Source organism: Bombina bombina, chromosome 5 (genome assembly GCF_027579735.1).
Source record: "Bombina bombina isolate aBomBom1 chromosome 5, aBomBom1.pri, whole genome shotgun sequence".
Classification (NCBI taxonomy): Eukaryota; Metazoa; Chordata; class Amphibia; order Anura; family Bombinatoridae; genus Bombina; species Bombina bombina.
In genome coordinates this window covers 282,943,637-282,967,037 of record NC_069503.1, presented here as the reverse complement: position 1 = coordinate 282,967,037, position 23,401 = coordinate 282,943,637, and the positions used below count along the sequence as shown (strand labels likewise).

Here is a 23,401-nt window from a genome sequence, read left to right as displayed (position 1 = left end):
TTGATACCTTGTTTATAAGTTCAACTTTGTTTTTGTAAATGTCTTTATCTCTAAAGTATGAGGTTAACCGTCTAAATGGAATATATTTTTTTCTGTGTAATTTAAAGCTGATTTCAATGGAATACCGTAAATTTGCCATTTATAGTGGGGTTTTAACAGCTATTTTGATATGAAATGTTTATGCATTTTCTTTTAGGTAATATGAATCTTTTTTTAACAGTGCACACTCCAAAATGATTAGTTTGCTGAGCACTTTTCTATATGGATATATCTCGCCATCGCATACAGAGATGTAGGTTACGCCTTTTAGTGAGATACACAACTCACAGTGCAAAATATGCCTTTAGATCATTCCATAGAATTTATGGCACTGATGGATCATTTTAGATCATTTCTCCTAAGAGGAGAACTTTAGATCATTGGGCCCTAAGAGAGAATGAAATTGTAACAGAGATAATTACTATGGAGAGGTACAAGTGGATGGGAACAGGAGAGTGTTTGGCTGTATAAGTTACTTGAACTTTGTGAAAGTTCTGAAGTAGTCTTACACAGAATATTATTGATAGACAGTTTGATATGGACTGAGTGGCTTTTTCTACAAATCAGGTGAATTTTGGTTTTGGCCATTAGAAGCTCAGGTGTTTAGATTAAACAAGCCACCCAAATAATGTATACAATGTAATAGGAAAATTACACTCAGACTAAGCATGCAAAACCCTATAAGGCCCAGCTTTTAGCAGGGGTTTACATTAGGCTTCTATTTTCAAATTTGCTTTGTTAATTTTGTGTCCTTTGTTGAAGAGTAAACCTAAGAGCAGCAATACATTTCTGGGAGATATCAGAATCTAGTGAGCCAAAGACAAGAGGCAAGTGGGCGAAGATATAAATCACTAGTTAGCTCCCAGTAGTGCATTGGTGCTCCTTAGCCTACCTTGGTATGTAAAGCAAATTTGATCCCAGAAGCAAACTGGAAAATTGACTTTTTGAAATATAATTTTGACTTTTCTGTCCCTTTGAGTTGAATTCTATGATTTCCCTAAGAAGTAAAATGAGAAGTGGAGATAGAGGTGATAGCAAATATCTTAAAAGTGTGCTCTATAAGTTATGTATATACAGTAGTATTTCCTTTGGCAGAATCAATTTCATTATACTGTTTTTAGAATCTCCTCAAACAGAGCATACTATATGGATCTCTCTTTCTTTTCCTCCAGCTGAATTTACTTATTTCAAAGAGGATTAAGGACAGATACCTTGACACTAGCTGTGACCCCACTTATGCATCTCTCCAGCTACCTGGTGAGCAAGTTAATGAAAATGTTGTACTTCTTTCATTGACTATTTGTTAATTATGTTGTGAAGACATTAACTTGATTTTTACACATATTGGAGCTAGGGTTTAATTTAAGCCAACATGTTTGATGTCCACCAATCCATGGTTTGCCGATATAAATACAGAAAAATAATTTCTAGTGGAACTTTTTTCTAATTTCATATGTAGGAAGGATAAATTATTTGCCATGTTCACTAAGTTGCGGTTCTTCCATGGTTTGTTAGTTAAAATTCATCACAGATTTTTTGAATATATATGCTTAGAACTTCAAAGCATTCTGTGGGACAGGCCTCAACTTTCTGTTCCATGGAGCTAAGTCCAGTTGATATAAATATCCTTCTCACAATTTATTTGATCTCCACTTTAAAAGAAAGCATTTGGTTTACTGGAGAGTTCTCTGAAAGCTTGTGAATGTAGGCTTTAATCTTTAAAGGGACAGCCACTCAGATTTAATTTACTCTGCACTGAGCATATATAGATATGCCTTGTGCACTCTCATCCAAGCAACTCTTGTGCCCATACATGCATTTAGCAGCAATGATGCAAATAGAGCAATTCATCATATATGATATATACTCTCTGAGCAGAGCACATGCATTATTTGAATGCAGGTGCATGAAGCATATATAGGGCCAGATAACAAGTGACGTGCACCTGTGCCAACTTGCGCACATATTAAAAGTATACGTGTTTGTTTGAGCACAATCTAAATTTGTGCATGTCGGGTAAGTGGGAGTGGTGACCTAGCATAAATAGAAAGAATTTAAAAAGAATGTGCACCAAACACAACATAAATACATTGCAATAAAATTTTAGACTCATATATACACTATATAATAAAATTATTTATATGAATATTAATAAAAATATTTTATATATATATATGTGTGGATGTGTGTATATAGATGTGCATATATAAACACATATAAACATATATATACAAATGTATATATATATACATATATATATATATATATATATATATATATATACACACAGTGGGGCAAAATATGGGTGAACCTGCAGCCGACGGGGCTTCAACTGCTTGATAGATTTGGACCAAAGTGTATGTATGTACAGTGGGGCAAAAAAGTATTTAGTCAGCCACCAATTGTACAAGTTCTCCCACTTAAGAAGATGAGAGAGGCCTGTAATTTTCATCATAGGTATACCTCAACTATGAGAGACACAATGTGGAAACAAATCCAGACAATCACATTGTCTGATTTGGAAATAATTTATTTGCATATTATGGTGGAAAAAAAGTATTTGGTCACCTACAAACAAGCAAGATTTCTGGCTCTCACAGACCTGTATCTTCTTCTTTAAGAGGCTCCTCTGTCCTCCACTCATTACCTGTATTAATGGCACCTGTTTGAACTTGTTATCAGTATAAAAGACACCTGTCCACAACCTCAAACAGTCACACTCCAAACTCCACTATGGTGAAGACCAAAGAGCTGTTGAAGGATACCAGAAACAAAATTGTAGACCTGCACCAGGCTGGGAAGATTGAATCAGTAACACACTACACCGCCAGGGACTCAGATCCTGCAGTGCCAGACGTGTCCCCCTGCTTAAGCCAGTACATGTCAGGGCCCGTCTGAAGTATGCTAGAGAGCATTTGGATGATCCAGAAGCGGATTGGGAGAATGCCATATGGTCAGATGAAAACAAAGTAGAACTGTTTGGTAGAAACTCAACTTGTCGTGTTTGGAGGAGAGAGAATGCTGAGTTTCAACCAAAGAACACCATACCTACTGTGAAGATTGGGGGTGGCAACATCATGCTTTGGGGCTGTTTCTCTGCAAAGGGAATAGGACGATTGATCTGTGTACATGAAAGAATGAATGGTGCCATGTATCATGAGATTTTGAGTGCAAACCTCCTTTCATCAGCAAGGGCATTAAAGATGAAATGTGGCTGGGTCTTTCAGCATGACAATGATCCCAAACACACCGCCCGGGCAATGAAGGAGTGGCTTCGTAAGAAGCAGTTCAAGGTCCTGGAGTGGCCTAGCCAGTCTCCAGATCTCAACCCCATAGAAAACCTTTGGAGGGAGTTGAAAGTCCGTGTTGCCCAGTGACAGCCCCAAAACATCACTGCTCTAGAGGAGATCTGCATGCAGGAATGGGCCAACATACCAGCAACAGTGTGTGACAACCTTGTGAAGACTTACAGAAAACGTTTGACCTCTGTCATTGCCAACAAAGGATATATAACAAAGTATTGAGATGAACTTTTGATATTGACCAAATACTTATTTTCCACCATAATTTGCAAATAAATTCTTTCCAAATCAGACAATGTGATTGTCTGGATTTGTTTCCACATTTTGTCTCTCATAGTTGAGGTATACCTATGATGAAAATTACAGGCCTCTCTCATCTTCTTAAGTGAGAGAACTTGCACAATTTGTGGCTGACTAAATACTTTTTTGCCCCACTGTACATACATACACTTTGGTCCAAATCTATCAAGCAGTTGAAGCCCCGTCGGCTGCAGGTTCACCCATATCCACCATACTTTGATAAATCTTGACCTTTGGAGCCCATTCCATTCAAATAAGAATAACAAAAAAATATTTGTATTCATTTTTAATATTTAATAATGCGTTTTACTGTGTTTTTAAAATATTTTACATTACAATGTTCTTCACATAGTAGAAAATGTTCTTAGTATTTTTAAATATATATTCTTATATATATTTTTCATTCTCTTGTTATCTTTATTTAAAAAGCAGGTATGTAAAGCTTAGGGGCGTGCCCATTTTTGGTTCAGATCCTGGGTTATGCTTGCTTATTGGTGGCTAAATGTAGCCACCAATAAGCAAGCACTATCCAGGATGCTGAACCTAAAATGGGCCGGCTCCTAAGCTTTACATTACTGCTTTTTAAATAATGATAGCAAGAGAACGAAAAATATTTGATAATAGGAGTAAATTAGAAAGTTGATTAAAATGGCATGCTCTATCTGAATCACGGAATAAAATAAACTGGGTTTAGTATCCCTTTAACTTTGAAAAAAACATTACAAATCTGATAGTTATTTTGTTTTTTTGTAGCACCATTTACATGACTAAACTATAAGCTAGTTCAAAGTATCTAGAGGGTAAGATGAAAACTAAAAGAAATAAGATTTATACAGTTTATTAATAAATAATTTTCTTATAGGTCACTTAGACTGCAAAAGATTGTTGTTGTACAATCCTGCACCCTGCTCTTGGGCAAGCTGAGCCTATCAATTTCCCCAAAACAAGCAACTTTGCAGTGATTTATTCCTGCCACCTCCGATCAGAAGCAGAGACTCATTTTTTAATATGTGGTTTCAGACTGTCTTGCAAGCTTGAATGGCAAGTTCTCAGAATCTGCCAATGCATTCAAGCCCTACTGTAGTGGCAAGTTCTGGCAAGGGGACCAGTACAACTCACTCTTATTTTCAACAAGTGTCATTATATAGTGATGATAATGAACATTTATAAACACAATACTTTGCACTATGGGATAATGCAAAGCATCTATACACTAATAAACATGCTGCACTGCAGTGACATGTGGTGATGTCAGAGGCTGGTGAGGCAGTGGCTAGGATATGCCTTCATTCTTTAGATATCCTTTGTTGAAGAAATAGCAATGCACATGGGTGAGCCAATCACATGAGGTATCCATGTGCAGCCACCAATCAGCAAGATGTAAATTGGAAAGTTATTTAAAATTGCATATGGGTTTCATATGGGTTTCATGTCCCTTTAAATGGTGTCTTGGAAAACTGGTCAACTTAGTAAACATCTGATTTTAGTCTAAAAGGATTGTAACAGAAACTCTTGCAAGATAACACTATGCTTGCTCTGATTATGAGATCTAGAAATCCATGCCCATTAAAATATGTTTAAAACATACTTTTTACTTTAATGCTGCAAATTATGCTTATAGATTCTTTCATTATTCAGTAAATATAAAAATATCTTGATCCAGTGGCGTCTGGTGAAATTTAAAGATGGTGGGGCGCTTGACCCCACCCCTTTAAATAAAGCCACACCATCAGATGGCACTACCAATTCATTAATTAAATAAATAAAAGGTAGACAGAAACACAGAAAAGCACTCGGGGGGAGAGGGAGAGAGAGACGGGGGGAGAGAGACACAGAGGGTTAGAGAGAAAGAGAGAGAGACACACAATCACACACAGAGGGTTACAGAGAGAGAAAGAGAGAGAGACACAATCACATACAAAGGGTTAGAGAGAGAGAGAAATAGAGAGAGACACAATCATACACAGAGGGTTAGAGAGAGAGAGAAAGAAAGAGAGACACAATCACACACAGAGGGTTAGAGAGAGAGAAAGAGAGAGAGAGAGACACAATCATACATAGAGGGTTAGAGAGAGAGAGAGAGAGACAATCACACACAGAGGGTTAGAGAGAGAGAGAGAGAGAGAGAGACAATTACAGACAGAGGGTTAGAGAGAGAGAGAGACACAATCACACACAGAGGGTTAGAGAGAGAAAGAGAGAGAGATACACAATCACACACAGAGGGTTAGAGAGAGAGAGAAAGAAAGAGAGACACAATCACACACAGAGGGTTAGAGAGAGAGAAAGAGAGACACAATCATACACAGAGGGTTAGAGAGAGAGAGAGAGACAATCACACACAGAGGGTTAGAGAGAGAGAGAGAGAGAGAGAGAGAGAGAGAGAGAGAGAGAGACACAATTACACACAGAGGGTTAGAGAGAGAGAGACACAATCACACACAGAGGGTTAGAGAGAGAAAGAGAGAGAGAGATACACAATCACACACAGAGGGTTAGAGAGAGAGAGAAAGAGAGAGAGACACACAATCACACACAGAGGGTTAGAGAGAAAGAGAAAGAGAGAGAGACACACAATCACACACAGAGGGTTAGAGAAAGGGAGAGACACACAATCACACACAGAGGGTTAGAGAGAGAAAGAGAGAGAGACACAATCACACACAGAGGGTTAGAGAGAGAGAGAAAGAGAGAGAGACACAATCACACACAGAGGGTTAGAGAGAGATAGACACAATCACACACAGAGGGTTAGAGAGAGAGAAAGAGAGAGAGACACAATCACACACAGAGGTTTAGAGAGAGAGAGAAAGAGAGAGAGAGAGACACACACAATCACACACAGAGGGTTAGAGAGAGAGAGAGAGACACAATCACACACAGAGGGTTAGAGAGAGAGAGAAAGATAGAGAGACACAATCACACACAGAGGGTTAGAGAGAGAAAGAGAGAGACACAATCACACACAGAGGGTTAGAGAGAGAGAGAGAGAGAGAGAGAGAGAGACAATCACACACAGAGGGTTAGAGAAAGAGAGAGAGACACAATCACACACAGAGGATTAGAGAAAGAGAGAGAGACACAATCACACACAGAGGGTTAGAGAGAGAAAGAGAGAGAGAGACACAATCACACACAGAGGGTTAGAGAGAGAGACACACAATCACACACAGAGGGTTAGAAAGAGAGAAAGAGAGAGAGACACAATCACACACAGAGGGTTAGAGAGAGAGAGAAAGAGAGACACAATCACACACAGAGGGTTACAGAGAGAGAGAAAGAGAGAGAGACACACAATCACACACAGAGGGTTAGAGAGAGAGAAAGAGAGACACAATCACACACAGAGGGTTAGAGAGAGAGAGAAAGAGAGCGAGAGAAACAATCACACACACAGGGTTAGAGAGAGAGAGAAAGAGAGAGAGACACAATCACACACAGAGGGTTAGAGAGAGAAAGAGAAACACAATCACACACAGAGGGTTATAGAGAGAGAGAAAGAGAGAGAGACACAATCACGCACAGAGGGTTAGAGAGAGAGAAAGAGAGAGAGACAATCATACACAGAGGGTTAGAGAGAGAGAGAGAGAAAGAGAGAGAAACACAATCACACACAGAGGGTTAGAGAAAGAGAGAGAGACACAATCACACACAGAGGGTTAGAGAGAGAGAGAGACACACAATCACACACAGAGGGCTAGAGAGAGAGAGAGAGAGAGAGAGAGACAATCACACACAGAGGGTTAGAGAAAGAGAGAGAGACACAATCACACACAGAGGGTTAGAGAGAGAGAAAGAGAGAGCGACACAATCATACACAGAGGGTTAGAGAGAGACACACAATAACACACAGAGGGTTAGAGAGAGAGAAAGAGAGACACAATCATACACTGCGGGTTAGAGAGAGAGAGAGAGACACAATCACACACAGAGGGTTAGAGAGAGAGGCACAATCACACACAGAGGGTTAGAGAGAGAGACACAATCACACACAGAGGGTTAGAGAGACACATAATGGATGAGAGAGTCAGAGGGGGAGGAAGAGGGACAGAGAGAGAGAAAGAGACCATGGGGGAGAACAACACATAAGGAGAGAGATTCATAGATAGAGAGAGAGAGACACACACACACACACACAAGGGGGGGGAGGGACCACTGCATTTTTAAGTAATAAAACAGCAGAGCTACAGAGAGTTCATAAAGTGAGACTATAAATTAGTGTGAAGTACATAGGCAAGCTGCTAAGTTAGTAGTGGGTGTAAATTTTGAGTAAACAAAATACAAAAATGATCCTTAAACTGCTGTAAAAGAGTAAAAAAACACTAAACCACATTCATTAAATTATCATTTTCACTAACAGAATCCCTTTCAGTAAAATCTCACTTTAATAAGATGTGGCTAAAACACTGCTCTCTCTGCCTCTCTTCCTGCTCTGTAAGGATTCAGGAAGTGACAGTGGCACATTCCACTGCACTTAGAGGGGAAGAACATAACTCTCTTTTTCACTTTAGCAAAGCTAGCAGGTTCACAGGACAGCAACAAAATATATGAAAGTTGTTTTTTTCCGTTTTTGTTTTGTTTTATATGATTTAACATCCAGCCCCAACCCTAAGTTCCACTTACTAATGCCTCTCACTGGATTGGTTCAGCCCAAATAGGACTGCCTCAAATAAGCAGTTAATGGGCCATGCAATGATCTTAACCACTTTCATCCAGTAGGTGGCACAGCATGTTGTGTAATGGTGGGCAGACCTGCTTCTGCCTCTCCATTGCACAACATGTAGCTGTGAAAAAAGAATGCTGGGGGGAAAAAAAATTACAATTTTTTTTTAAACCAATAAAAAAAATATATTTTTGCCCATATGAGAGGTGAAGCACTGGCTCACCTGCCTCTAGTGACTGCACATCACTGCTGCACTGTATAAAGAATGCATAGTACATATACACTGATAACATCTGTGCTGCACTGTATAATGATTGTTGAGGGTTAATACACTAAAAAGCAGAACAGTCTACCCTGTATAATGATGATGGGTGCCTATACACTGAGGGTGAACACTATGTGCTGCATAATGATGCAAAACATTCATACACTTAAGATGAACACACTGCACTGTATAATTATGACAAGTACCTATACACTGAAACAGGACATGATGTGCTGAATAATGATTATCACCATATATACACTATAATACATAGGTAAGCATGTAGCTATAGATAATAGACATGTGTTACTGCAGGATTCCACCAAAGGCTGCTAAAGCTTTGTAGAGAGTGCAGGGTCTGTACAGTGACATGTTTACAGTTGTTTTGTGAGACCTGAACATTTTCCCTCACTATTTTTCAGTTGAGTCCCCTACTATGAAGCACAAGTAAGGCAAGAAAAATAAATAAATATACACATTAAATTTTTTGTGTCATGAATCAAATTTGCACCCCCCCCCTTGCAGGGATGCCCTAAGGTGGTCACCTAATCTGCTTCTATTTTAACATAGGCCCTTAAAATAGTTGAAAACGGTATTATGCTATAAGGGGCTTTGTTTGTTATATATCTTTATATCTTACATTGATACTAATATATACGTTCATTATTAATATAATTTCAGAGTTTTTAAAATAAAACTACTCATCAGCTCAAGTGTTGCAGTCTTGCACCAAACTTTGTATAGCTCACCAGTAATCATCCTCACAGCCTGTAACTCCATGCAGGTCCTGGCTTCTACTAGACGCCCATAGCCAGTAATACACGGGCAATTCCACACTGCTGGGATAATTTGCCTCAGGTATGAAAAAGCATTTTGACATATGGATAAATAACATTAACATATAACTATGTGTTTAACTCCTGTAAAGAGGTAGAAATTCACTATTGGGACCTAGGTGAACACATTTGGTAAGATAATGACAAGAGGGATATGTGTGTAGCCAACAATTACCAGATAGCACTGTAAGTTTTTAAAAGCTGGGAGGGAATGTAAATTCATTAAAGTTAACATGCAGGAACTCACAAGTTTTGCAGAAAAATACTCATTATTTAAATTAAAATGCTTATTAAGTTTCCTATTTTAGATATGATTTCATCTTGTAATTTATCAATGTTATTTTTCAGTTGACTATTCAATCAGTCAAAAGAAGCAATATATGCAGGTGCATTCAAGGCACCTACCCTTTTATCAATATTCTTTTTCATCAAAATTTGCTCCTTGGTTTGATCTTCAATAATTAAGCTAACCAATTGCTTAGAGCATCTCGTTAACACCTGTTCCCACTTGACAACAAACTAATCCATCATTTAATGACTAAATGGAAATAATTTAATTTGCAATGTTCATCAAATTATACTAAATCCATTATGGTAAAATATCAATATTAAATGAAATAAATGTTCAGAATTTTACTCTACGGTTGGCATAAACTATTAAAAAAAAACATTGTAGTTATTTATTTTTTTGTACTTACAAAGGGGCATTTTAAAATGTATTACTTTATTTTTATTATTATTTTTTCTGGACGCTCAGAAAAAATTTAGGGCCAGATTACAAATGGCACAGGTCCACGCTAGAACAGTATTAGCTTGCAACTTGATATTACAAGTCTGTGTTAAATGTTCCAGATAAGGTTTAGCATAGCCTTCATCACTATAGCTCACCCATTACTTTAAAAGGATAGTGCAACCATGCTAAATGGAGCTCATATTACAAGATGAAAGTTATGGGTTGCACTTGAGAGAAAGCCTGAATAGTGCTAGAATAATTAGCATGACTTAAGACCTGGCATAAAGTGTAAGGTTTTAAAAAATATAATTCATGAAACACATCTAAAATGTATTATAAAATTATTAGTATTACACACGTTTTTATATGTATATATGTGTGTATACATGTGTATTTATGTGTTTACATGTGTAAATATGTATGTGCAAACATACATCCATATAAACTCACATGTACACATAAATACACACATACTATATATATATATATATATATATATAAATGAATGTTAATTTTTTATAGAAATACTTGAAATTCCTATGTTCTTCACTTAGAAAAAAAATATTTTTATTTTTATATATATATATATATATATATATATATATATATATATATATATATATATATATATATATGAACAAAAATGGGTGGACACACAGTCTCATGAGGATACCCATAGAGGAGCGCTGAGATAAGATACACGTTCACCTATATAGTGCTATTCTTGAGGCCAGGCTTCTATGAATCCTCCTCACTGGAGTGGGTGTATATGGAACATCTGTAAAACAAAAGGTGGGGAAGAAGCACCACACCAGAGGCTGATCTAAGAGTAGACGTTTCAATTTCAAAATCAGGTTTAAGAACAATGTGCAATTCACTCACAAGATAAACCTTGCTTATAGCTGAGGTACACTACAATCATTCATCAATACAATAGTCCCAGTGTCATTTTCCAGTCCTTCCAGCTGAGCACTGGGGTGTTCAAATGATGGTATAAACCCTGTTCCCTTTGTAGCTCCCTGAAATAGAGCTGTTACCTCCAAGAGGCTAGCATATAGTTCAGTGGGTAGGGAATAATAATAGCAGTACGCTATGTTAATACCAACAGTGAGTTGACAACAAAAGGGGGCAGTGAAGGATCTGGTGAGCCAGAATGGGGGCTTGAGTTAACAGATGCTTGAGCTAGTTAAATGCTGTTTCAGCTTTTGATGACCAAACAAATGGTTTATTGTAACATGTAAGGCATATTCTGTCAAGAAAAATTTCGGACAAAGCCAATAAAAAGCTGAACTCGTCACGAAAGAATGACCAATCCTTAATCACTGAGACTTTTTTAGGATCCATTTGTATACCATTGGGTGAAATAATGTATCTCAGGAAATCAATGATATCAACTTCAAAAGTAAATTTTTCCAGTTTTGCATACAGATGCTGAGCTTGTAATCTAGAGAGAACCATAGTCATATGACTTTGATGTAAAGAAATTCAAAAGATCTCTGAAAATTTCATTAATAAAGCTTGAAGTGGCTGGGGCATTACATAAACCACAAGGCATCACTTAATATTCAAAATGCCCTTAACGTAATCTAAATGATGTCTTCCATTTATCTCCGTTACATATGCATTCAAGCTTATATGCTCCTTTAAGATGGAGATCAGAAAATATTTTGCTTAGAGTAAAGACTATAAAAGTTCTGGAATTAAAGGCAGAGAATACCTGTTCTTTACTGTAATTTTATGTAGTAGATGATAGTTAATGCAATGTCATTGGAAACTATCCTTCTTATCCACAAAAAAGATCCCAGTGCCAGCAGAATAAGTTAAGGGGCGTATGAATCCCCTTGCAAGATTATCAAACAAATAAAGTTTTAAAGTGGTCAATTCTGACTCCATAGGATATGGGTGCTCCAAGAAGAAGTTCTATAGGGTAGTCATATGGCCGGTGCGGGGCCATATGACTACTGATCACATCTTGAAAAGACATACCTGTATAAGCCTCTGGGAACTGCTGCTCTTCTGAAGTAGAAGTAATTTCAGGTATATATAGCACATTGTGCAAGGCATTCAGGAGAAGGAATACAAAAGGTCGCTGAGGTCCAATTTACCACAAGCCAGGGAAGACCCAGTACAAGGGGAACCATAGGTGACTGGACCAAATCAAAGTATTCTTTTTTTTTTTTTCCTTTTTTTTTAAATATTTTATTTCTTTATTTGAAATACATGGAAAACAAGAGTGTCTGGTCAGACAAAAGGTAAGCATACCAAAAAGTGCAAGTTTTCAATTCTATATATCACAAATCTGACAAAAACCTGAGGAGCACCAGATCCTTGTTGTCTCTCAGAAGCTACTCATTAACGTTGCATGCATTCTTCAATAATGCATATACCATGAGTCTCTCACATATAAATCGCATAATCAGTTCCTGATTTAGAAATAAACATGAGTTATTGGTTCTCCAAAAGTTCCGGCCTGTTAGTAGCTTTTTCCAATGCTATACACTTGCAATGTAGGCTAACATTAGATCATCCAGCATGTTAATAAAGTGATTAAAAGAATGCTTTAAACAAATACTTATAACATATTGAAACAAAAAACAAACATTACCCCAGGGATATGTTCACGACCCCCAATCTAATCAGTCTATCTTAACGTATCATGTATTATTAATTACCTCCTGCACCCCTAAGAAATGACAACTGCTCTTACTTTAATTGATAGAATCACATGTTCATCCCTCTTACTCATTATACCCTAGTAAATTTGTATTGTTCCCACAAGAATACCATTTCATAATAAAAAATGTAACCTTCCTGTGGAAAAATAAAAATATCTCTCCATTGTAATTGTGTATTCAATTTGTTGTTTCCACCTTTCCATAGTGGGAACTGTTATGGATTTCCAGAGAACAAGTATCAATTTGTTTGCTGCATTAAACATAATCTGAGTGATGCTACATCGTATCTTACATGGGATGGTAGAGAAATCATTAAATAATGGAATTACTGGAGAAAATTCCAAATCTAATCCTATAACCTCTCCAATCACCTCAAAAGTTCCCCTCCAAAATGGAGACAAATGTGGACACTCCCACCATATGTGTATCATTGTCCCCTCCTGGCCGCATCCCCTCCAACACTTATTACTAGCGTTCTTAAACATATACTTCAATTTTCTAGGCATGAGGTACCACCTTGTGAGAATCTTCATGTTTTTTTCCATGTAAAGAGACAAGCGTGCCGATCTTGCTGCAAAGCAAGCCCAACGTTTCCATTGTTGAGATGTAATCTGCATGTTCATCTCTGTCTCCCATTTCCGGACATAAGCCGGTCTAGGCAGAAGACACAGCACCAAAAGGTGCTGGTATATAGAGGGCAATGTACCCCTTTGGGTTATTTTTCGATTAAGACACAAGTCTTCAAAAACTGTTGGGCTACGCAAGAGATCCTCCCTACTTTTATGGGTCCTCTCTACTTTTATGGGTTAAAATATAATGTCTGATTTGATGCAATGTGAACCAATCAGAGAAGCAATCAAATCCCTGTTCTAGCAACTTCTGTCTATCAAGGAGTTTACCTCTGTCTGTTAAAGTACAGACTGGGATCAAGTCTTGGAAGTCTCTCAAGCCCCCCAGTGGCGGCTTAATCTTGAGTCTACTTCCCTCAATTTCTTTATTGTTGGTTAGTGTTGTCAACGGTGAATAAACAGAGGACAGTCTGGGGAATTTATTTCTAAGGGATATCCAGGTGTTCCAAGTTTCACTAAAAATAGTGTATGGTTTACCCTCTTTTGGTTTAGCCACCACTGAAGGAGTCCAACATAATCCACCCATATGGGTTACTTTTAATAATTGTGATTCTAGCTGTACTATTTTTTTAAACAATTTTTTACCCTGTCTACACCAATCTACCACCCTTCCCAAGGAAATAACCAGTCTATACCAATTTAAATTAGGGACCCCCAATCCCCCTTTTTCTCGAGGTGTATACATTGTATGTTGTGAAAATCTAGATTTTTCCCTTGCCAGATATAAGAATTTAATATTTTTTGCAATTTTTGAATGTATCAGGATACACCAGTTATGGGAAGGGCTTGCATAAGGTATAGTGCCTTAGGTAATAGAATTATTTTTGCCACCACCACTCTGCCCAGCCAGGAAACACTCTGCTTGGGCATCCATCTAGTTCTAGAGGTTAAAAGTTGAAACTCCTTTAGGAGTTTCCCATAGTTTAATTTACGTAATTGCTCCTCATCAGAGGTTAATTGAACACCAAAATACTTTAATGCTTTAAGATTAATTTTAAAATGGCTACAAATCTTTATTATCTCCAGAATTTCTGTAGGAATATTGATAGGGTAAAGTTCTGACTTGAAGTTCTCTCTGAACATTTTCTAGGGATTCAATGTCGGAGGACAAAGTCATTAAAACGTCGTCCGCGAACATAGCTAGTTTATATGAATGATCCAAGATGTTAATTCCTCTTATATAAGGGTTACCACGTAATTTAACTGCCAGGGGTTCTAATGACAAAACAAATAGCAGAGGCAATAATGGGCAACCCTGCCTAGTCCCATTGCGAATCTCAAAGGCTTGTCCATTAACTCGAATCTTTGCTGAAGGAGCAGAGTAGAGTGCAAAAATTTGGGAAATAAATTTAGACGGAAAACCGAATTTAGTTAAGGTGGAGTGGAGGAAAGTCCAATCTAATCTGTCAAAAGCCTTCTCTGCGTCTGTCACCAAAAAGACTGAAGGCATTTTAACAAATTTAATATGGTCTAGGAGAGTAATAACTTTACTTATATTGTCCCTGGCTTCTCTATTCTGTACAAACCCCACTTGTATCTTTCGTAAGTAATTGTCACATGCTTCCTTATGTTTACTAGAGGGTCTATCTGGGTATATATTATAGAGTTTGTGGTAGAATTCGAGGAAAAGTTTAGCTATGCCTAAAGCATCCGTTACCTGTGACCCAGAAATAGAGTCTATGGAGTGTATATAAGATTTTATTTGTTGTTTCCTCAGGGCCCTTGCTAAATATCTCCCTGTTTTATTACTCTCTCCGTAAAACCTCTGTCTTAAGAATAGTTGCTTCCTTTGAGTTTCAATATGCAGAAGCTCATTTAGTTTATTTCTTTTTTCAGTAAGTAAGTTTTGTTGAGAAATATCCCCAGGGTTCAGTTTTACCAAGCAGTCTAAGTCTGCTATTTCTTGGGCTAGTGTTGAATACGCTTTCCTATTTGCTCTTTGCCTAACCGCCCTAGTTTTAATAAATTCACCCCTTATATATGCCTTGTGTGCCTCCCAGATCATGTCTGGATTAGTCTTTTGTATGTTATAGGTGTCCAGTTGTTTTGTGTATATCTCTAGTTTTTTTGGGTCTAGTAGCAGTGCATCATCTAACCTCCAACAGAATGGTCTAATAGGCGCAGATGGCCATTTCAAGAAACATTCCACCAACGAATGATCGGACCTTGTTGTATGTTTTATGTGGCACTGTTTAATATAGGAGAGGGCACTGTGATCCATTAAGATGTAATACAACCGTGAATAATTTCTATGTGGATTGGAGAAAAAAGTATAGTCTCTCTTATCTGGATGTAGATATCTCCAGGTATCATGCAGGGCAAGTGTTTTAATTTTTTTCCATACAGAATGGAAGACTTTCTGCAGAATATGGGTTTTAGAGCTTGAACAATCAACTCTAGGGTCTAGTGGGATGTTTAGGTCTCCCCTACAATCAAGGGGCCCTTCAATATATCCAGAATTCTAGCAGCTGCTGTATTGATAAATACACCTTGATGTTTATTTGGGGCATAGAGATTAGCTAACGTAACAGGTTTACCATACAGCAAACCCATAACTCCCAAATATCTACCCTCTTTATCCTTATTTGTTTGCAAAGCCTTAAATGGGATAGATTTGTGGATAAGGATGCTTACACCATTATTTTTTTTTGAGAATTAGTACTGTGAAAGTGTTGTGTATAGTGTGAAGAAAAATAATTTGGAATGCTATTTGCTTTAAAGTGGGTTTCCTGCAGTAGGAGAATCTTTCCCCCTCTTTTGTGTATATCCTGTAAGGCCATAGCCCTTTTGTTTGGGCTATTGAATCCCTGAACATTCTTAGTGATTATATGTAACTGTTGAACATCAACATATACAGTCATCATAAATCATGCACAGACTTACCACTCCTATAGATCAGATACAATGGCCTCTATTTATCAAAGCGTCAACTATGGTGCATTCGCGGGCGTCAATACGCTCGCCAAAATTCGCCATACATCTCGGCCGCGGACCTTAATACGCTCGCCATAATTATAAAAAAAAACGTCTAAAACATGCGCGTCAAGTACGGTGCGAAGAGGATCGGACTGTTGTTAACTAACAGTCATCGATGTTGCAGTGATTCGGGCTTTTCCCAACTTTATTTATATCATTGCAGTACAGTCCACGAACATAGCACATACCTTGTCAGCACATGATTGTATATAGATGTAATTTCTTTTTTTTATTTGAATTTTAAAGATAGCAAGTAGCGACATATTCTCAGCAAAATGGAGAGGGAATTATTATTTTTTTAAAATTGTATATACTGTACATATTTTACTATGTATATACACACACACATAGAAGTTTCAAATATAACGTAATCAGAGTATATGTATTTATTTGAGATCTATCACTATTTGAAAAGGATAGGAAATAAAATATTTAATTTACAATAGTGGGAGCTAGCTGCTAATTGCGCCTGTTATGTAGTTCTTTTCTTGTCTTTCTACATTTATCATTGCGACAAGTTAGGTGCAAAACTGTGCACAAAATATGTAATCCCTGATTTTGAAAGAGAGACAAATTTGGAGCATAATCCATTCAAAGCACTTTTTTATCTCTATATCTAATAAATGTAGATCAATTATATATATTTTTTGTTTTTTATAAAGGTATACATATTTAATAGTTTGTAATTGACTTTTTAGGTTATATGTTTCATTGTCTTGCAGCATCAAACATATATATATATATATATATATATATATATATATATATATATATATATATGTATTTATGCATATATATTTTTTTATGTAATTATAACATATATTTGTTATTAATTCATGGGACACCAATATCATAGAATATAATTTCAAGCGACAATACAAACCTTTAACTTTTACTAAATGAGCACTAAGCACATTTATGTACTTTCAGAAGTCTGATTGAACATTCAATTGAAATCCATTTTCAAAATTACTACTATTAACCATTTTAATAATTTTTTTGGTTATCTTTATTTTAAAATAATTCATCTAGGCTGAGGAGCAAGATAAATTCAATTGAACCCCCATGGAAAAACACTATTTAATTGCTGATGTTCAATCAGCAAGGTCAACTCATGTCTTGATTAAAAATGGTCACAATTCATAAATTGAAATGTTTGATGTAAAATACAGATACAAATAGACTGATGACAATTTGAGAATGTGACTATCTTACAAAGTTGATTTAAATTGTACGCTCTATCTGAAGCATGAACAATAAAATTGATGTTAATTTTCACTTTAATCCTCAGATAAACTTTTCTATTTGAAATAGCAATGCACATGTGAAAGACAATCATATAATGATTCTGATTTAACAAATATCTTCCGGACCTGATCCGACAGTAAGCATCAGGTCTGACAGACCTCGCTGAATGCGGAGAGCAATATGCTTTCTGTATTCAGCATTGCACCAGCAACTCTTGTGAGCTGCTGGTGCAACACTGCCCCCTGCAGACTTGAGGACAATTGGCCACCAGCAGGGGGTGTCAATCCACCCGATCGTACTCGATCGTTTTGAATTCTTGAGATTCCTGTCCTCCTCATCAAAGCAGGTGGACAGGGTTATGGAGCAGCAGTCTTTAGACCGCTGCTCCCTAACTTTTGTTTCTGTTGAGTCCTAATACTCGCCAGAAACACGGTCCCTCAATAAATGTGCCTCAATGTATCTATGTGCATTCATCAATCAGCAGCTATATAGTTTATTGGCATATTATCGTCTTTAAATTGTATTTAAAATAATTGTAGAAACCAAATGTATAACAAATATAGAAATTTAACACATTTAATGCTATTTATACATATTTCTCTCTATATTTTTTTTTCATGTCACTTGAAATAAATATTTAAATGAATACAGTAACACATTAATTAAGATTAAATAGATATTTATTAAAACAACGGAAAAACAAGAGAATGCTCAGCCCTGTCCTGTATTTGTGCGTGGCTGCTAAAATATAAAGAATGTTCCTTTTATAAGCGGAGTAAAAATAATAATGAAGTACAGATCTGTCTCTATGACTAAGAAGCCAATGTGTAAAGTTCAGTCCTTTCGTGCAACCCCCTCATATAATTGAAAGTTCACAAAGCACTCATACTGTTAATGTGTCCAATTAGGCGATTGGTGTATCAGGAGGACGTTCAGACGAACAGATATTTCAATCAGTACATCGCCAAATAAGTATATGCATTAAGGAAATCTAAGTAACTCACCAATCACAGTCGAATGCACCAGCAGGGTTTGATGCACAATAATACCGCGTTTGATGGATCGGAGATTCCCGGGTAGGAGTTCAGGTGGGCACCGTGGCCCTCCAAAATCTGTAAATATCCACCTGTATGGGAAAGTTAAAAAAAACTTACTACTCTCCGACTGTAGTGCCGCTTGTAAGAGTGCTGACTCCTCCTAGGTGATGACGTAGAGACAAGGGTTGCCGTTTGGTGGATCGCTGGTTGGTGTGCGCGGGTGATGCTGTGTCTAACTCCTCCTAGATGATGTATGGGCAGGGATTGCCAGATGATGAGTGTTACTCATAATGTGTGGGGTGGGGGTGGGGGTTGGACCGCTGCTCCCTAACTTTTGTTTCTGTTGAGTCCTAATACTTGCCAGAAACACGGTCCCTCAATAAATGTGCCTCAATGTATCTATGTGCATTCATCAATTAGCAGCTATATAGTTTATTGGCATATTATTGTCTTTAAATTGTATTTAAAATAATTGTAGAAACCAAATGTATAAGAAATATAGAAATTTACCACATTTAATGCTATTTATACATATTTCTCTCTCTATTTTTTTTTTCATGTCACTTGAAATAAATATTTAAATGAATACAGCAACACATTAATTAAGATTAAATAGATATTTATTAAAACAAACTATTTTTTTTTTTTTTTTTAATTTTTTAAAATATATATTTTTATGAAAAATATTAAAAATAATTAACTGGCAAAGACCATTAAACTCTATTCAGCTCCTCCTGCAGGGCCCGCACAGCCCTGGACACAATATCCAGCCCTTGGGCTAGCTCGTGCAAAATCTCAGACATGAAGGGCCCAGTTTGTGTGCCCTGATCTTGAGCTATAAAAAGAAGACCAAAAGAACATATGTTAGATAAATTCTTTATCAAGATACAATTTGTAAAACATATTATTTTTACTTACATTGAACTCTTGCCACCTCCACTTCAAATTGTGGCGGTGACAACGCCGGTTCTGGAGAATCCCCCGGTACTTGGTCCTCTGTCAGAGATGAAGCACAATAATGAACAAATGTTAGTATGATTGATGACAACTCCAATATTATACAACCAATATTTCATTATAAACTATTAAAAATTTCATCTAGAAATTAGATTTTAAAATAAATACATAAAATGGACACACAAACCACATTTTTTCTTTCAGCTTTTATAAAGAGACTATAATATTTTCAATCTTTATACTTATTTTTTTTATTTTTTTTATAAATTGCTTCATTCTTCTATTATACTTTGATGAAAAGCATATCTAGATATTCTCTGTAGTTGCAGAATTTTTAAGTATCATAGATGCCTTGTATAATTGTCTCACCCATATACATTGTTATAACTTCAACAAAGGATATATATATATATATATATATATATATAGAATGAAGTAAATTGATTATTAGTAAACAATTGTAAGCTTTTGGAATATTATAATCTCTATCTGAATCATGAAAGAAAATGTTTGTGTTTAGTGTCCCTTCAACATGCACCCTGAATGAACCTTGAAAAATAAACAAATTGTAATGTTAAATAATGCCAACATAGTATGAGAATTGAAAATTACCTTGGATATCAGGGCCTTCCACATCTGTCCCTGAATCCTGACCACCCGCAAGGAGGTGGACTGGCAATGGGGGTGAGGAGAGGTTGCTCTTTGGCTCTTTGGCGTTTGCATGCAAACCGGCCTCATGTCCGGGGGATTCTCTCTCTTGGCCGCCTGCGATCTGTGAAAATATAAAGTTGTATGTACACATTAGATACAGGTTATATATTATTGGTGAGTAATGTATCTGCAGCATTAATGCATGTAATCTTTATTCTTTCTGATGAAAAAAAAAATAAAAAAAAAATAAAAAAATATATATATATATATATATATATATATACATATATACATATATTTAGAGAGAGATAGATAGAGAGAGAGAGATATCAATATATATCTAGATAGCTATCTATATATGCTTTATTTATATTTATATATATATATATATATATATATATATATATATAGATTTATATTTATATCTATCTCTATATATGTGATGTACAGTATATCTATATATCTATATATATATATATCTATCTAAATATAAAAGATATAAGACTTTTCCATACCGCAGATCCCCTTACGTCATTTGTGTATCCTATCTTTTCAATGGGATCTTTCTAACGCTGGTATTTAGAGTTGTGGCTGAAGTGAGCGTTAGAAATCTAACGACAAAACTCCAGCTGCAGAAAAAAGCCAGGAGTTAAGAGCTTTCTGGGCTAATGCCGGTTCATAAAGCTCTTAACTACTGTGCTCTAAAGTACACTAACACCCATAAACTACCTATGTACCCCTAAACCGAGGTCCCCCCACATCGCCGCCACTCTATTAAAATTTTTTAACCCCTAATCTGCCGACCGCACACCGCCGCCACCTAAATTATCCCTATGTACCCCTAATCTGCTGCCCCTAAAACCGCTGACCCCTATATTATATTTATTAAACCCTAATCTGCCACCCCAAACGTCGCCGCCACCTACCTACACTTATTAACCCCTAATCTGCCGACCGGACCTCACCGCTACTATAATAAAGTTATTAACCCCTAATCGCCTCACTCCCGCCTCAAAAACCCTATAATAAATAGTATTAACCCCTAATCTGCCCTCCCTAACATCACCGATACCTAACTTCAAGTATTAACCCCTAATCTGCCGACCGGACCTCGCCAACACTATAATAAATGTATTAACCCCTAAAGCTAAGTCTAACCCTAACACTAACACCCCCCTAAGTTAAATATAATTTAAATCTAACGAAATAAATTAACTCTTATTAAATAAATTATTCCTATTTAAAGCTAAATACTTACCTGTAAAATAAATCCTAATATCGCTACAATATAAATTATAATTATATTGTAGCTATTTTAGGATTTATATTTATTTTACAGGCAACTTTGTATTTATTTTAACCAGGTACAATAGCTATTAAATAGTTAATAACTATTTAATAGTTACCTAGTTAAAATAATTACAAAATTACCTGTAAAATAAATCCTAACCTAAGTTACAATTAAACCTAACACTACACTATCAATAAATTAATTAAATAAAATACCTACAATTATCTACAATTAAACCTAACACTACACTATCAATAAATTAATTACATACAAATACCTACAAATAAATACAATTACACAAAAAATAACAAAAGAACTAAGTTACAAAAAATAAAAAAAATATTTACAAACATTATAAAAATATTACAATTTTAAGCTAATTACACCTACTCTAAGCCCCCTAATAAAATAACAAAGCCCCCCAAAATAAAAAAATGCCCTACCCTATTCTAAAATACAAATAGAAAAGCTCTTTTACCTTACAAGCCCTTAAAAGGGCCTTTTGTGGGGCATGCCCCAAAGAATTCAGCTCTTTTGCCTGTAAAAAAACCCATACAATACCCCCCGCAACATTGCAACCCACCACCCACATACCCCTAATCTAACCCAAATCCCCCTTAAATAAACCTAACACTAAGCCCCTGAAGATCTTCCTACCTTATCTTCACCACGCCGGGTATCACCGATCGGTCCAGGCTCTGAATTCTTCATCCAAGCCCAAGCGGGGGCTGAAGATGTCCATGATCCGGCGGAAGTCTTGGCCCAAGTGGCGGCTGAAGAGGTCCATCATCAGGCAGAAGAGGAGATCCGGACCGGTAGACATCTTCATCCAAGCGGCATCTTCTATCTTCTTCCATCCGACGACGAGCGGCTCCATCTTCAAGACCTCCCGGCGCGGATCCATCCTCTTCTTCTGACGTCCTAACACAGAATGAAGGTTCCTTTAAGGGACGTCATCCAAGATGGCGTCCCTCGAATTCCGATTGGCTGATAGGATTCTATCAGCCAATCGGAATTTACCCCTTAATGACAACTGACGTACCAGGTACGTCATGCATTAACAAGCAGTTAATGACAATGGACGTACCTGGTCCGTCAATTGTCTAACAGAGTGCTGGAAGTGATCACAATTGCTTTCAGCAGCTCTGAGGGTATTGCAGTGATGCCTCGATATGGAGGCATCCTGCAATACCCCTTTACAAGCCTCCGATGCAGAGAGAGCCACTCTGTGGCCCTCTCTGCACCGGTAGTGATGGTGCCGATGGTGTCTTTGTCCGGTGGGAGGAGGGAGCGTGTGCGCAAGCGTGCACGATGCACGCGCGTGCACGATGCGCACACACGTGCACGGGTGCGCGTGTGCACGTGGGCGTGCTTGCACGTGCACATGCGCGCATTAGCCACACTGACACCAATGAAAAAGGAAGGGGAAAAAAAGTTTTTTTTTTTTTTTTTACATTTTAAAGGATCTGGGAGGGGGAGGGGGTGGGGGTATTGTGGGGGGGGGGGGCTGCTACACTACAGAAATAATTAAACATACAAATAAAAGTTATAAATAAAATTAAAATAGTTTGGTTTGTGGGGCCAAACTGGGTACTGGCAGACAGCTGCCAGTACCCAAGATGGCGGTAATTAGGTAGGGGAGAGGGTTAGAGAGCTGGAGGGGGGATCAGGGAGGTTGGTGCTAAGGCAGGGGTCCATCACAACTAAAATATTTTATAATTTTTATTTAAAAAAAAACAAAAAACTTTTATTTAGTACTGGCAGACTTTCTGCCAGTACTTAAGATGGCGGTAACAATT

General features: G+C 37.0%; 1 long non-coding RNA gene across 1 annotated transcript in view; it reads left to right on the top strand.

Moving 5' to 3' along the window:
• The first annotated feature begins 1,268 nt into the window (after window positions 1-1,268).
• Window positions 1,269-23,401, top strand: part of LOC128659304 (uncharacterized) — a 48,382-nt gene continuing 26,249 nt past the window's right edge. The window contains exons 1-2 of the long non-coding RNA XR_008402332.1: window positions 1,269-1,296; window positions 9,251-9,427. This is a non-coding gene — a long non-coding RNA (uncharacterized LOC128659304). The remainder of the gene's footprint in view (window positions 1,297-9,250; window positions 9,428-23,401) is intronic.